General features: G+C 45.2%; 1 protein-coding gene across 3 annotated transcripts in view; it reads right to left on the bottom strand.

The window, feature by feature from the left end:
• Nucleotides 1-14,459, bottom strand: part of DIS3L2 (DIS3 like 3'-5' exoribonuclease 2) — a 456,478-nt gene that overhangs the window by 288,006 nt on the left and 154,013 nt on the right. The gene's annotated exons all lie outside the window — the stretch shown is intronic.

Below are 14,459 nucleotides of genomic sequence, written 5' to 3'. Positions count from 1 at the left end.
AGACAAGGATGCCCACTTTCTCCACTCCTTTTCAATATAGTACTGGAAGTCCTCGCCAACACAATCAGAAAAGAGGAGAAAATTAAAGACATCCAAATAGGAAAAAAAGAGGTGAAACTCTCTCTATTCGCAGATGACTTGATTGTATACATAGAAGACCCAATGATTTCCATGAAGAAATTTCTGGAAGTGATGCACAAATACAGTAAAGTTGCAGGATACAAAATTAATATACAGAAGTCTGTAGCATTTCTATACACAAACAGGCAGACGGAGATAGAACTGAAAAAAAGTTTTCCATTTACCATAGCCACTAAAAGTATAAGATACTTAGGGATAAATCTAACCAAAGAAGTTAAAGACCTCCACAAGGAAAACTATGAGAAGCTAAAAAAAAAGAAATTGAAAATGACACAAAAAAGTGGAAGGACATCCCATGTTCCTGGATTGGAAGAATTAATATAACCAAAATGGCAATTCTACTCAAATTAATCTACATATTTAATGCAATGACAATCAAAGTACCAGACACATTCTTCACAGATTTAGAAAAGACAATCATAAAATTCGTCTGGAATAATAAAAGACCCCACGTTGCCAAAGCAATTCTACAAAAGAAGAGTGGAGTAGGTGGCATCTCACTCCCCAACCCAAAAATATACTACAAAGCTGTGGTAATCAAAACAGCATGGTATTGGCACAGGAATAGACATGTGGACCAATGGAACAGACTTGAGTCCACAGGAATAAATTCTCAATCATTCAGTCAACTGATTTTTGACAAGGGGTACCAGTCAATCCAGTGGGAAAAGGAAAACCTCTTCAGCAAATGGTGCTGGAAAAAACTGGATTTCCACCTGTAGAAAGATGAATCTGAACCCCTACCTCTCACCTCTGACAAAAATCAAGTCAAGGTGGATCAAGGATCTAAACCTAAGACCTCAAACTATTACACTGCTTCTAGAAAACATTGGGGAAACTCTGGGAGACATTGGGGTAGGGAAACACTTCTTACATAAGACCCCTCAAGCACAGTCAATAACCCCCAAAATAGACAAGTGAGATTACATCAGACTAAGAAGCTTCTGCATGGCAAAAGACACAGTAACTAGTGTGAATTGACAGCCCTCAGGATGGGAAAATATTTTTGTAAACTATGCATCAGATAAGGGTTTGATAACCAGAATACATAAGGAACTAAAAAAGCTGTTTGGAAAAAAGATGATGAGACCTATTAAAAGATGGGAGAAGGAGTTGAAAAGCTCACTAAACAGACCATTTATTCTCTATTAACAGGATTCTTCCTACATCTTGTCCCTGGCATAGCATCTTTGAGATGCATATTCCAACCGATTACAGTATATTCTTTTGCTTATCTCTTCCCAAGACACAAAACTTCCCTTTCCTTGAGATATAGATTAAGCCTTTCTTTAATTATTCTCTTCTCAAGACACAGATCTTCCCTTCCAATCACCAACCTAAAAATTGTGGAACTCACCTATAACCTACAAGCCCCTGCTTCCACATGTCCCGCCTGTTTGGTCCAGACCAATGGAAAATCTCTTCACTAAATTTTGTCTGTCAATCTCAAAAAGAAATAAAAGGAACCCCTGTACATGATCACCCTGAGAAAGACATACATATCTCTTCTCCGGGCCTAGGTCACTCATGTTTGGCTTGGAAATATACCGCGTTGAGTATTAATTATTAATTTTTACAGTTGGTTATTTTCCGTCGACAGGATTCTGCCTCAACAATAGCAAGTCATCTGTTGCAAAGGTTATCCCGGGTTATATTCAAAAAGAGATGGAAGCCATGGCAGTGGGCCCAGTCATGATCTTCACATATCACACCAGACGTGACCTTTCCAGGCCCTACATTCGTAAGAATATCCTGGCAGAAATGAGGCTTGGTTCAGACAGTTGGGTTCTACTAAGTCAAACTGAAGTGTCTAGCCTTGCAGGTGGGAATCACAGACACGGTCAATGAATGAAAGGAAGCACAACGCCAGGTTGGAAGTAGGAACCGCCTTAATACATTTTCAACAACTACAGTCTTACCTCAGAAGAGCAGAGTTGCCAACTTAACCAATCTATCACATTGCTTAATCACAAGATCATTTACTTACTCATTCATTTATTCCATGTGTGTCTACTGAACACTGGGCACTGAAAATTCAGTGGTGAGTAAAGGATGGATCATCCCAGCCCTCATAAAATACACAGGCTAACATCAGAATTACATGATATAAATAAGCATTCAATGAATGTAAAATTAGAAATTTTGATGAATGCTGAGAAGTCAAGAACAGTCCCAAGGATGAAAGGGAAAGAACACATGATTTAGATTAGAGGTCAGGGGAAGGCCTTGTGAGAAAGTGACTTTTAAGAACAAACATAAAGATGGTTTATAGAGGAGTGAAGAGGGGAACAAAAGACTTCGGGTAAGGGATAGCATAGGGGAAGTGGTGGAGGCAGAAAGCATTTCCTAAGCAAAGACCATGAGGCTGAACAGTGAGCAAGAAGTGGCATGGCAAGAGGTGAGACTGAATGGATATAAGAACATGGAATTAAAGCCTAAATACAATGGGAAGCTGGCTAGGGATTTTGTGTAAGAATGGGAGCAGGTCAAGAGTGAATGCAGGGAGACTAGTTAAGAGCTACTGCAGGAGACCAGGCATGAGAGGACAGAGCAAAGATTCAGACAGTGGAGACAGAATTAAAATAAGTATTGAAGCTGAACTGACAGACTTGGGTGGTAATCAGATATAAGTGCTTAAGATATATAAGGCATGCAAAGTGAAGGATTATTTCCAGATGTTATTCAGACATCTGCAGCTAGGCTGATAGAAGGATCACTTTCTGGCACAAGAAAAACTGGAGGGGAGGTGAAGACCAGAGCTCTTTTTCAGTGGTGAGACCATCAAGAGATGACATTGAGTAAGCAGCTGATCGTGAAGTGACGGGGCCATGCAGGCAACACAAGCTGGTAAGGATGCTGCCTCCCATTCTAAGGCAAGGCCTGGACTGGGAAGAAACTGAGGCAAGGCCCAGTTTATGAGCTCTCCCTTGTGTCCTTGAACTGGCCAGTATTCAATTTCTCTGCCGTGAGTTTTACTGTTATTACGGTACCCTGCAAGGGTAAAACATCACCCCCAACCATTGCAATAAAGCCAATTAGTGATCTTGTAGGAATGTGGTTCCCTAAGACTGACACGAGGATCAGGAAGTTTAAGACTCCCCCACCTGTCTGTTTTTAAGCCAAAATTAACATATAGATTAAGTTAGTATAAACCAAATTAGCATTAGAAGCATATGTAGACTAAGTTAGTTTAAGGTTAGTTTTATGTAGATACCCCTTATTAAAGCTACAGGCCTAAGTTAACTCATGCTAGGCAAAGTCAGCACATTCACCACATAACAGAGACTCAGAGATAAAACAAAAGAACTCACTAATTGACAAGACTCAGCAAACAAAATGCAGGAACCCACAGATTTATTAGAGGAAAAAGCCTGGATGGGACAACAGAATAAACAAAGCTGAGGGCTCCACAGAAAGATTAACCATTTTAGCTGGGAGCTCTTATCTAAAGCAACAGGTAGCTTTCAACTACAAAGAGTTTCTCATCTATGTGCTGTTGACTATGAAAAACTGCTAATAAAACATCCTGTGTTGTCTCCTGAGCTACAAGATCATCTTCCTTTCCTATATAAGATCATAGACTCACTCTCTATTGTTGTAATGTATAGATAGTCCATATATTAACTGTGTCTTTACTTAGCAAGACAAGATTTCCATCTAGGTCGTTGTAACCAGCAACGTTATCGCCCTGGCCCAGGACTGAAGTTATCGAACATCCTGCAAGCCCCCTCTTCAAAAGACTCTTCCCAGTAATCAAGATCTAAGAAGAAAATACAGCAGACAAATGGATTTCCTCATCCTGAGAACTATGATTGATTTTACCTGAGCTAACAAGACAAACAGCATGTTTTATAATTATTGCTCCCATGCTTTGTATACCCTGTTCCTTAGAGTAAATCTTTTACTGCCCCTCACCCATTTAGTTGCATGTATAAAAAGGCACGATGTTTCCTAGCAGTTGTCACTCCTCAGAGAGCGATCTTTGAGGGGTGTCCGGCATAGGACGTGCATGAAAAGTATCGAGGCCTCTGTCTTCTGTTCACCTTCGCCGCCTCCGTCGAGATAACCCACCCACGCCAAGGCTGGTCCCCGGCAGTGAAGGTCTGGAACTTGAATGAGGGACCTGGGCTGTGGCTTTCAATGCCATGTCCACTGAGAACCTGCATACTGACATCGGCTAGCCCACGCTGGAAAGTGGAGGTTCAAACCATGTCTGCTGAATTGCTCACGCTGCTGCATACACAAGTAAGGACTCGCTGCCAGGAAGGAAGAGACCACTAGTCCCCCCGTATTCATAGTTTCAGTTGTCAATCAATATTTGAAAAGATTAAATGGAAAATTCCTGAAATGAACAATTAATTAGCTTTAAACTGCAAGTTATTCTGAGCAGCATGATGAAATCTCGTGCTATCTGGCTCTGTCCAGCTCCATCCTGTCCAGAACACAAGTCACTTCTTTGTCCAGTGTACCCACCCTGTACATACGACCTGCCCGTTAGCCAGTTACCAGACCACGAAACGGTACTGGGTCGCTGAAAAAGTCCTGACGTATTTGTTCATGCAAAACGCATTTTGACTTTTCCAATGCCCCAATCAATACATAGAGGGTTCGGTAATATCTCTAGTCTCAGGTATTCTCTAGGGGTCTTGGAATGTGTTCCTTGTGGATGGGGGTGGGAGGTACTATGTAATTGTTTCAAAGAGAACTAAAGAAGTTGAAGAAGAAGGACATTCCAGAGAAAGGCCAGAAACTATGGGAGGCTCAGAGCTGCAAGAAGGTCTGACAAGGTAAGGGTCCACTAAGAGGCGACTGCAGCAATAACAGGCTGAGGACACAGTGCTGGGTTGGGAGGTCTGGGACACGGAGAGAAACAAGGCTGATGGGCAGGCAAGGCAGGCCCTATGGCAGAGACCATGACTGCTCTTCTGTTCCATCCTAGTAATAAGAACCCCACGTGTTAGCTGGGTACGTTGCAGCCTGGTCAAAAGACCACAACATGGGACCAGCAGATGGGGTGGTGGTTAAGTTGCTGGATACTCCCACATAGCCAACCATGGTTCGAGTCCCAGATTTGCTGACTTGCTTTCTCACTTTTCTCTCTTCTCTTCTCTTCTCTTCTCTTCTCTTCTCTTCTCTTCTCTTTCTCTCTCTCTCTTTCTCTCTCTCTCTCTCTCTCTCTTCTCTTCTGTCTCTCTCTGGTCAAATTAAAATAAATGAATAAATAAAATTGACTAAATAATTCTTTTTTTAAAAAAAAAAAAAAAAGACCACAATACTCAGGCTCCTGGCAACCAGGCATGGACTGCACCTCAACCTTTTAGTCAATATGATGCAGGGGAACGTGCTGTTAGGGACTTTTAGGAAGTGTACTTAAAGGGAGGTCCAGCTTTCTTCCTTCCTGCTGGCTGAACTATGGATGTTAAAGCCGGACCTCGAGCATTCACCTTGGTCCTGGAAGCCACAGGACAGGGGTGTTTTCTACTATGCAAAGCAACACAACAGAATGAGCTAAAGACTGGGGAGCTGCCCCCCAAGCCCTGGCCTGCCTGCCTCTGCTCTTCCTTTATGTGAGACAGAAATCGACCTCTTTCTTGGTTAAGTCATTGCTATCTTAGGATTTATGGTATTCTCACCAGAACATTCTAACTTACAGGTCCAGATGACAGAACTGACAAGCTTGAGTGCTATCCTCTAACGCACGATTAAAGCTGGGAAATTCTTCTCTCAGAGTATGTATCAGAGATATTTTGGGGCTAAGAATTTGGTAGTGTTCTGGAGTGGAGAGACAATGATGGGAGAGATCTCAGGGTTAAAGTCCAGGTGAGACAGAATCAGAACCTGAATTAGGAAAGTGGGAGTTTACAAACCTGACAAACCCCAGCTTGCTCCACCCCTGGATGAAGGGCCACAGAAATGTACAACCTCCTAAGAGCCCAGTGAACACTGCAGTAAACATTTGTAAATAAAAACACAGATCTACTGGAGTTCTTAACATCAATCAGCTAGGAATTACCCCATGAACCCCTTTCCCCAGGGGAAAGTGAAAATGACAACACGGGTCCCACAGGACAAGGCAATGTCCATGTGAACACTCGTTTGCCACGCTGCCAGCCTGCCAGGCACAAGAGTTGCCGCTCGTTCTAAGACCCTGCACGCAGATCCTGCCAGGACCAAGGCTCAGGGGGAACATCCTTCAGGGGCACCAGTGGGTTCCCCCTTTTCACAAAATCCCCAGCAAAGCAAGCGCCTCACTCTGAAGTAAAGCTAATGAAACTGCGAGATCCATTGAGTTGTCACAGCATGTTCGTTCACGTGACCTCATTTGATTCCTAACTTCCTACTGTGGGAAAAATGGGCACTGTGATTCCAGTGTCACCAGGCCACGGGGCAACGAAGAGGCAACACAAACTGGCGGCAGCATATGGGGATGCTGATACGACTGGGGACCTCCTCTGCACACCAGCAGGAACTGGAGCGTTATGGAAAGAGCCGTGAAAATCCGTACCAAGACATGACGTAAGTGGTCATGGGACTTCCTGAAATCCTGAAGTCACCCAGTGAGGGGCTTAAAGCACAGGGTGTTGTTAACACCGGCAAACAGTGTGCCCGATGGCGGTGAGAAGGGTGGAGGGCAGGCTGGCAGGGCAGCGAGGCTGGAGCTGACAGCTAAGCAGACTCGGTCAGGCGGCCAGGCTGGGAGAGCATTCCAGGAAGGGAGGAGAGGGTGCAGAGGCATGCGGTCAAGAGCAGCTGAGGAGGAGGAAGGCTTGTGTGTCTGTATGGGTTGCAGGTCACAAAAGGCCTTGGGCAACACTTTGAAGAGTACGAATTTTATAGTTTCATTCAAAACTTTTGAGAATACATGAACAGAATTACATCTGATGAGAAGTCAATGGTCAGTCTGTTGTTCCTTTGAAGATTATCTTTCCGTCTCCAGTTGCTTTTAAAAGTTTCTCTCTGCTTTTGGTTTTCTGTAGCTTCTTTTGATGGTCTAAATATTAATTTTAAAAAAGTTTTTTTTTTTTTAAGAAAGTTTTTTTTTTTTTTTTTTTGAGAGGTTTTTGCTACAGGGCATGTGCACTCACCAGAAGGACAGAGAGAGACAGAGAGACAGAAAGCAAGAAATCACCCCCCCAGGGGGGAAGGCCACGACGCAATCCCTTCTCCTCCATTCTCCTCTCGGGATCTTGGGCATGCACACACATGCACCCTGTGTGAGTTTAAGTCACCGGGTCCAGGACTCGAACTGCAGTCAACTACATGGGAGTCGAACTGCGGTCGACTACATAATGGCGACATAGCCATTATGCCAACTGCTGGTCCCAAGAAAGATTTTTGATATAGACACGTGTGCTCGCTGGAGAGGCAGAGAGACAGAAGTGAGAAATCACTCCGTACCCCCCACACCCCTCTGGTGATGGCCACGCACCATTCCCTTCTCCTCTGTTCTGCTCTTGGGATCTTGGGCATGCATACCTATGCGCCCAGCCTGAGTTTTAGGCCACTGGGTCCAGGAATTGAACCACGGTTGACTACATGCGAGTCCACCAACATAACCATTATGCCATCTGCTGGTCCCTAAACATTTATTTAATTCATGACAGTGAGAGACAGAGAGAGAAAAGTAGAAACAGATACACAAGTACCTTCGACTGCGTCTTGCACCTTCACCTTCCCCCCAGCCTTCCTAGCCGGCCAGCAGCACCTGCCTGTATATGCCAGTGTATATAGGTCAGTCTGGGTACTGAACCCCTGCCAGATCTTCCATGCAGACCCAGAATCACGTATGACAGAGCTGTGTGCTACCACTGTGTCACTGCAGCTGGCCCTGAACTCTTATTTTTTATTTATTTTTATTTTTTATTTTTGGAGAGGTTTTTGCTATAGGGCGCGTGCGCACACCAGACAGAGAGAGAGAGACAGAGAGACAGAAAGGGAGAAATCACCCCCTGGGGGGATGGCCACACCGCAATCCCTTCTCCTCCACTCTCCTCTCGTGATCTTGGGCATGCACGCACACGCGCCCGGCATGTGTTTAAGCCACCGGGTCCGGGACTCGAACCGCGGTCAACTATGTGGGAGTCCAGCGATGTAGCCATTATGCTAACTGCTGGTCCCTCTTATTTTTTATTTTTAAATTCTAATTGCAGCACTGTTCTTAAATCTGTGGTCTGACGTCTCTTCCAGTATGAAATTCTCAGCCATTATCTTCAAATTTCACCTTCGGCATTTCCTAGCCTTCTTCAAAGACTTTAATTACATTTATTTAAACCTTCCCACTCTATTCCCCTGTCCTTTGACCTCTCGTCTGCATTGTCTCTCCATGCAATACTCTAAAACAGTTTACTCTTACCATCTTCTGGTTTGTCGAGTTCCTCTTCAGCTTTATCAAATCTGCTGGTAAGACGATCCACTGGGTTTTTCTCTTCGAACTATTTCATCAAATCTATGCTTTTCCTCATTTGCTGAATTTTTAACTTCACTACTTAAATGATTATTTCTGCCATTTTTTTCCTGGTTCCTTTCCAAATCGTTATGTCACAATTCAGTCCATTTCTTACAGGTATCTTCAAGCTTACCTTTTATTTCTTTTAAAAGAACAACATGGAAGAGTTTTAGCCCTCCAGGATTCCAGTACCCAGTGATGTCTTGAAGGGATGTTTCGACTGTCCCTGGTTCCTTACTGCCCTTGCCTTTGGAGGGCGGTCTCCTTGGATGCCTGGTTATATTTACGAGCTGGTCACTGACTCCCCTGAGGCCTGGCTGAAGAAATCTTCCCTTTGAAATAATTTCCACTTGATTTTTCCAGATACCCTGAGGCACCACCAGTCTTTAAACCAATTCAAGACATGAGATTCCTTGGTTGACCACTCAGCTTGAACCTGGGCTGCAATTCCATGGGAGAGCTGATGCTTCAAGTCTACCTGATGGCATAGCCTTCTGGAGTCCCAGCTTCTTGTGAGGAGTCTAAGCTTTATTTCTGTCCCCCACAACCACAGGTGAAACCTGCAAGGACGTGTGTGGGTCCTCGATGCCACTGTAACTTGTAAGTCCTACCAGCCTTTTGATTTTTAAGGAGATTTTTTAATCCAAATATTTTTAGCTGTTTTAGTGGGAGGTTATGTCTGAACACTATTAATTACTACTAACGGAAAGTCCCCGGATTTGTATTCTAATCTCTCTTGGGTTGCAACATGGAGCACAGATGGGAGCAGTGACTGGGCTGAGAATGGAGGAGAAGACACTGGTGATCTTTATAGGAAACACACGCCGGGGACAGGAAGGCAGATGGTATGGCAGTGCTCGATGTTCCACTGAAGCAGCAGCACGAAGGAGGGAGAGAAGACGTAGTACTCTCACACTGATGTTTCTTAACAACCCCCCAAGGGACACATACTATCCTGTTTCGGAGAAAAGAGGTAAAGTAACTTGTCAGCGGGCTCATGCAAGGAGATGGTTAGCAGAGGAGCTGTCAGAACCCAGCCTGCCTCCAGGTTCACGCCCTTCCTGCATGGTATGATGGAAACTGGAAGAAAGATGGGTGCATGTGGGCAGGTTCCATGAGGGTGGGAGGGATGCAGACTTTCCGAGTTCAGCTAGAGGAACACACTGAAGAATTTTACATTTCAGAAGTTGCCACATGATAAACGGCTCCCTTTCTATAATCCCATTGCTTCCACCCACTGGGAGGATAGAAAGCATGGCGTGAGCTCTGGAGTCACAAGACCTACATGCAAACCTAGGTCCTGCAACCTTGAGCTACGTGGCTTTGAACAAGCTGCTCTTTCTCTCTGAACTTCCTCCTTTGAAAGCAGGAATAAATGACCTGAATTAAGTTTACATGGCACAAACCTGTCACATACTGTAACTGCTGCTGCTATGGTTAATTCCTGCACCGCGTCGTTAGTATTTGAGCTGTGCCACCCTGGACACAACTGGTGCACAGGACAATGGCAGTGTTAGGAAGTAAGTCCCATTCCGCACTGTAAAACGTAAGCTAGGTGGACAGGAATGAATGTGGAAAGGTGCAACAGTGTCTAAAACACAATAAGCAATCAGCTGCTATGAAGCACATGGAAATTGCAGACACATTTCTGTATCCTGGACATGCTGTGCAGACTAAGGAGGGATGAGAGGTGGCTCTAGGTAGAGGCAGAGGCCTGGTGAACATGAAGGAGTCTGGGTTTATCCCAAAGGCAAGGGAGAGATACAGAAGAACAGAGGCAGAAGACCGATATGACATACGCATTAAGAAACTTGGACTGGTTTCTGTACGGAGAACAGATTTAGAAAAAGTGGCAATGGATGCAGGAAGGCCAGCAGTCTGTAGTGTATCAAACTCTCCAGGACATCCCAGTGCACACTGAAATGTGAGAGCCACTGCTACAACAGACAGGCAACAGCCACCATGGGGAGGGGACCCTCTGGGCAGCTGGGACTGTGAGTTTGACGTGTCAGAGATTAGACCTGGAGCTTGAGAGGAAGGTCTGGGTTGGAAACAGAAATGAGGGCGTCATCTGTGTGCAGAGAGCATGGAATGGGTAGACTGGCTCTGCGACTTTCAAATCAGGAGAGAACCTAGAACAGAACAGTGAGGAAGACCAACATTTAAGGAAAGTTTACAAAGGAAACTGAGGTGTGGTCAGAGGCAGGAGGGAAATCAGGTTAATGGGGGCAGGGTGTGTGGGGAGGGGTGTTAAGGCAGTCAGAGAAGCCAAAGAAAAAGCATTTGAATAGGGAAAGTGTAGTCAACAGTGTGACAGCAGTGACAAGGTCGCAGGTGGCCCTAATGAGCCTATTTGACACAGGAAAGGTGAGGTCAGAGTGCCAGGACCCGGAGGTGGAGGGGGGCCGGCTGTGGTGAGCATGTGGAATGGGCTCAAGAGGTCTGGCTGGGAAGGACTGGAGTAATAAGGGTGGTAGCTGCAGGGGAGACAGAAATCATGACATGGTTTTGACTATTGTTTTAAGATAAGGGAAGCTTAGGCACCGTTAATTGCCTATGGGGAGGAGCCAGTAAAGAAGGCGCAGGGGAGAGGGCACCGTCAGGAAAGGGAGAGGGCCCTGGGTAGGAAGGGATGGGATCCAGCACTCAGGGGAAGGGATTAAGCTCTGGGAGAGAACAGACAGCTGCAAACTTCATAGTATCAGGAGAGATGGGGGCCTCCCCATCAGATGAGATCTGACTTAAGCCATTAGTTGTGGTAGTGGCTCAAAGCTGCAAGGGGCTCAAGAGGGTAGCTTTTGTGTCCTCTGAAATCAAAAGCCAAACAACACTTGTTGAAAGTGCCAAGGAAGGTGAAGACCCACTGCACTCTGCTCCAGGACACCTGGGAGCAGCCTTGAGCCGGCAGCAGTGTGCTCTCTGCGCTCAAACTGATCAGTAGTGACTGGTCCCTGAGCCCCGTCACACACACCTGGCACCATGCCGGCACACTTGATATTCTCCCGCAGCCCAGCGAGGGTGGCAGGGACCATCATGCCAATAAGGAAAACTGGCATGTTGGTTAATGTGCTAGATCCCACAAAGCTGAGTACAGTTGGAGTCCTGGACCCAGTGGCCTGAAAAACACACCAGCCGCATGTGCATACATGCTCCAAATCCCAAGAGGATAATGGAGGAGAAGGGACTGTGGCAAGGCCATTCTCCGAGGGAGGTTTTCTCACTTTCCTCCCCTCTGGTGAGTGCGGAGTGAAAAGAAAAGAAAAGAGAAAAGGAAGAGAAAAAAGAAAAGGAAGGAAGGAAGGAAGGAGGAAAGAAGGAAGGAAGGAAGGAAAGAAGGAAGGAAGGTGAAGAGGAGAGGAGAGGAGAGGAGAGGAGAGGAAGAAGGAAAATAAGGCTCACGGAGTTCAACAGCACACTTGCCCTTGGTTACTAGATAGGAAGTGGCAGGGGCAGGATTCAAACCGAAATCTTACATACTAGCACCTCATCCTAGCACCTCATCCTCTTCCCATGATGCCTCACTACCTATAAGATCCAAATGGCATTAATGGAAGTTGAGACTAGAGAAGAAAACATGGTATGTGAGCGATACTCCTCAGTGACAGATCCTGGGAGAGGCAACCAACTTGATTTGGGACAACTTCCAGTCCACAGTGGCAATGGGAACATGAGCACGACGGAGACCTCTGCCCATGCTGGGGATGTTTCCATATCTTGGGGAAGACGTTGGGAATAGCAATTAGAAGATGACATCATTGAAGAATAGGCAGATGGGCAGAGACTGGGAAAAAAGGCCTTAGTATGTTAAGCGCATTACGGGAGTAAATGAATAAGAGGAAGCGGGGGCAGAATCCCTTTGCTACCTGTACTGTTCTAATTTACAGACTGGTGAGAGATTAAGGAAGAAGGTATCACCGGGCAGGACTTGGCCACCCTCCTCTTTAGGCTGACCACATGGAGGCTTTCGGGTTCTTGAACTGGGGCTGAGCTCCAGACAGCATGGCTTTCGGGTATTCTCAAAATGGCTTTGCTGATTCACACCCTCCACTGTGCACTGGATTCATTACATCTTCAGCACCCTCCTGCTTTTCTCTGAGTGCGCTCTGCTCTGAATCTCTCTCTTGCCCGGAAGAAACCACTTTACATTTCTCTTTACTAAAGCTTTAATTGGCTTTTGGTCTCATGGCTCCCCAAAGACCCAAAATGTAGGCACATACACTTGTGGGCTCCATCTACAGCTGGCTTTAACTGAGCTTGTTCTGCGTGTTTCTCAACAGATGGATGATTTCCTCCACGTTTAAGTTGATTTCATCTGTGTTTTTCTTAAAGGGGCCAAGCTTGACATCTTACTGTGATGTGTTTTTTTTTGGGGGGGGTTGTTTGTTGGTTTGTTTTTGGCTATAGGGCACAAGGTGCTCGCAGCTGGGGAGATACAAAGAAAGAGAGAAAGAGGAAAAGTGAGAAATCACTCTCCTTAACCACTCACCTTAACCACCATGCACATGGCTGGCCCCACGATGTGATTATTTTAACACCAGTAGCATAGTGTTTACTAAAACCAAACTGGGTTTTATTTCCTTCCAAAGACCAGCTATCTACTAAAACTGCAAAGGAAACTGAAAAAGGTGATAAGCTGCCTTAAGGGTTAACTAGAGATTCACCTGAAAGCATGGGGAGCTAGCCGGGATGACTCACAGCAGGTTTTGAGTGTGTAAGTCGCACATTTACTCCACTAAGTAATACACAGAGAGACAGCACCTCTTATTTCCTAAGCCTCTCTCTCTCTCTCTTTGCCAGAGGGTACATGTGCTCACTAGAGAGAGAAAAAACACCCACCAATTGGCATGATCATGCCACGAGCCTTTTTTCCTCATCTACACCCCACTAAGATTTGGGGCACACACTCACACATGCCAGGCACAGTTTTGAAGCCACTGAGGTCAGGATTGAACCAGAGTTGGCCACGTGAAATCTAGCTCCCTATATACAGGGCTTAACCACTGATCCACAGGGCCAGCCCTGTTCTAAGCTTCTTGCAGCATGTTCAATATTTCACCCTACTGAACATCTCCAACAGAGATAATGAGATCCGATCCACTGCTTGGGCAAAAGAGAAAGAAATTAAAGCATTACTTTCCCAAAAGCCAGTCCTATTTTTCAATTCATTTGCTGTGACCTGAGAAACAGCAGTACCAAAAAGTGATCATTACAAAGGAAAAGAAACCAGATCGTTTAAAGAAGAGGAATAAATTAATTTTTACAGACACCATCGTTTCTGAGACCCATCAAGCCCCCTAGGAAACAGAACAACATATCACTCAGAAACAGCTAATGTTGGAAGCATCTTTGATGGAAATTGCTTCTGCTTAATAAGGTAACAAGCTGTAGCTCTAAATGCAAATCAGGTTAATGTGGCCCACTCCAGCAAGGTTATATAGACACGGGTGAATCATCGCTTTTGAGGCCGAACTGGCAAACCTGAAGGGTTTGTAACAGATGCTAGATGGCTGCAGTGAAGAAAATGTACTCAAGTATTAAACAGGAGAGCGACTGGTTTGCTCCCTCTTCAGTTTCAAAGAAGGGAAAGGAGGAAAGTCTTTTGCAGAATAGTGGCTAAATACAAGGCTGTTCTGGGGGTGGCACATAGATTAAAGATGAGCAAAAGCAGTTACATAGAGGAAATAAAAAACATTCAACCATAAAAATACCAGTCATGAAATGTATGCTGGAAAAATATGTAGCTACAAAGACAAGGCACAAAAGGGAAAGATCACATATTTTGTTGAAAGAAAGAAGCATAGGCTGGTAGAGGAAACACCTGTGAGGGGCACAATCGAAGGTGCCCCCCCCCCCGATTCCCTCCATCCCCGCC

Source organism: Tupaia chinensis, unplaced genomic scaffold (genome assembly GCF_000334495.1).
Source record: "Tupaia chinensis unplaced genomic scaffold, TupChi_1.0 Scaffold149383_1, whole genome shotgun sequence".
NCBI classification, from domain to species: Eukaryota; Metazoa; Chordata; class Mammalia; order Scandentia; family Tupaiidae; genus Tupaia; species Tupaia belangeri.
Note: the sequence above shows the minus strand (reverse complement) of the source record. Positions and strands in the feature narration are given on the sequence as shown.